Below are 3,174 nucleotides of genomic sequence, written 5' to 3'. Positions count from 1 at the left end.
GATTTCTAATTGTCTAAAAAGATAAGAGTATACTCTCCTACCTCTCAAAATTTACTTAAAATATGAAATATAGATTTATTCTTTAACCAGATAGAAATTTAGGTGCCTAAAAATGAATTTAAAGAATGCACGATGTTTGGTCGATTCTTCTCAGGCAACCTGCAAAGACAACGAATCAGTAGTCATATTGTCTTTGTGCAACAAGCATATTCTTCGACAAGCATTCTGCAAAAACTGATTAGGCTGTGAAAAATTCTAAGATAGACAAATAAATAACCAGGGCTAGTCGACAGTATAATCAATTTGAGTAGAAAACCAGAATCATAAAATTTTCTTTTTTTCTCTTTTTAACTAGAAAAAATACAGAATCGTACGACAATATTTACCAGATCATACGATATAGGATTCTAGTTCATACGACACCTATAGTTTGTTGTTTTGGCCTATGAGAAATGTCGTACGATATTATATAGAGTCTGTACAGACAAAAAATCGATAAGTCAAAAATCTGAAAAAAAAATTGTCAGTCTTGGAGGCCGAAAAAAATATAGTCTTCTGCCCCACGGTGGGCACCAGAAATATGTGTGTGAAAAAGTGAAAAGAGGTCTGATAGCAGCAGGCACAACACTTCAATTAAGTTATTACATGTATGGTTAGTAAATCAATAATCAATAAATAATAAACCATAACAAAGCGACTAATTGCCTTCTAAAAGATGCGAGTATAAGATTGCTCTCAAATTTTTATAAGCAATACCAATGACTAGACTACACCAAGATGAATGATTTAATCTATATGATATTAAACTATATGGATGTAAGATGGATGAATAATTCAAGCAATAATGGTTCAAGCAATAATGGAATAAACTAAATATGGATGCAAATAATAAAATAAGCACAATGTATTCAATGACTCCAGAGAAAAATCAACATAATAATAATCTCCAAGTGCGTTCTCAAAAATCTCTGGGGTGATTTGGATGAGAGCTGAAGGCTGAATTTATAGAGAATTCTCAAGAGAGATGAAGAAAAAAGCTCAATTTAGGATTAATTGAAATGCATTTAGATAGGAAGTTCAAGTTGCATTAGAAATAAGAATTAATTAATTCCATGCATCTGTGATAAAAATAGACAATTCTTTTATTTATTCAAGAAAAGAGTCTTTTCATACAACTGAACTTCTTTTTCTCAAAAGCTTTGAGTTCTAATTTTAGAGAATAATCAATAATTCAATTAATTGCTTTTTTGATTTCAAGTTCTCAATTTAGAAAAAGAAATAATATCTCAAGTTTGATTTCTCTCTCAATTCTTTTATTCTATTTTCAATTTAACTCTTGCTTTGTGATTAATTCCTCTTTTGTAATAAATTAATTCCTTTTTTGCATGATTAAATGGAAAATTTATTAATTAATTAAATATGTTAGGATATTTAATAAATTAAATAGGATAATTGATCAAAAATGATATTCTTGGAATGATTCAATTAATTAAATAAATATTTAATTAATATTGAGTAATTGATTTGCCATGTGACATTTGATGATTAAATAATTAATTAATGTGCTCAAAGTTGATTTAATTGCCTTTGGTTAGGACCTTGGTCATGTTGTCAAGATTAGGGGCCCATGGTTTAGATGACCAATTTTAGGGTATTACATTCGTCACTTTTCTCTTGTACAATGGGTCATTCTCGAAACCAGAGCACGGTCTCTTAGAGTAAGATGACACCACTTTTCTCTTATGTGGGGTGATTATTCTCGGAACCAGAGCATGGTCTCTTAGAGTGAGATATCACACCTTTCTTGACATTTGTACTATACATTTTATATAATTTGTAGCGTACTCGAGCATAGACTCCTATGACGCGCTTTGAACCTCACTTGCACACATACACGTGAGGTTGAGTGGAACTAACGAAGTTCTCACTCTCTCTCTTTACATGCATCACTTAGGCAAGCTCTAGGAGCGAGATTTTCCATGTCCTTCTCTCCATGGATCACCTATTTTTAGGGGTGATACGTCCATGGTTTCTTTCTTCTTCACCTTTCTTCTCATGGGTCACCAAAGTGTGTATTCATGTTCTCTCTCTTCTTGCTCTCATGAACTCATAGCTTTACTATTGATAGTTAATGGATGATGTCATCTTTTTTCTTTTATGTGATCACTTGTGTTTATGTGATGGCACTGGTCTTTGTGTCCTGATTAGTTGTTGAGCCATCTGAGCTCGAGATCTCTTCGACTAGTTAGTTTGTTGTTTTGTGTCTTCTTCTTTTCGCATGTCTTTTAGCACTTTGTATTTGTTTTGTGTGTCTTGTGCCTTTTTGTTTTGTATGCTCTTGCATATGTTGGTGTGAGTTAAGACCCTAAGATTGGGGGATTTTTGCTTCTCAATATTAGTGATGTCTTATACTCCTTGTGGTTTTTTTCTCCACATCTCCCACCTTCATCTCTCTTTTCTTCTACTTTATCAACAGTAGTGGTGTAAGCCATACTCCCGCTAAAGTGGGGACTAAATGTAGTGTCAGAAAATTGCGACCCTTGCAATTTTAACCACATTTGGGGTCCTCACCTTGGTGACAACATCTTCTTCCCTAACCGAGACCTATTTCTGCATTTCTGACCCTTCTCCCTTCCTCCTTTATGTCTTGTGGCTATTTTGTATCCTGTCTAGGGCCCAAAATAGGTTAGGACAAGGGCGTGACACCCCTATCCTCCTAGGAGAGTGGTGTGGCGCCCCTGTCCCCACCTCCTAGGGTGGTCACCCGATCTCCTATGCACTTCTTGTCTTCAGTGGTTGAAAGTTAATCCTTGAAGCATGTATAAAAGGGAATTCAATACCCTCATTCAGAGAGGACAGAGGACAACAGATGGATAGTGCATAGACAGATAGAGTGCATAAGGAGAAGATATAATATTTCAAGGTCATCATCAAGCATTTATGTCTTCTTCATTCATCCATGGGAGAAACATTACAACATTAATTTGCAAGCATGTGTGTGTGTTAGGGTTTTGTCATTTTAGATGCCATTTCATACAACATTTGTGATTATATTCAAGAAGCAAAGAAATCATCATCAACAAGTTGTAGATCTACAAGGTATACTTCTCCATTGTTTACATTCAAGCATTTGCAATTACTTTCTTTCTAGGTTGACTCCTCAACCAGGGTTTG

Source organism: Cryptomeria japonica, chromosome 5 (genome assembly GCF_030272615.1).
Source record: "Cryptomeria japonica chromosome 5, Sugi_1.0, whole genome shotgun sequence".
Taxonomy (NCBI): domain Eukaryota; kingdom Viridiplantae; phylum Streptophyta; class Pinopsida; order Cupressales; family Cupressaceae; genus Cryptomeria; species Cryptomeria japonica.
This window is presented reverse-complemented; position numbering follows the sequence as displayed.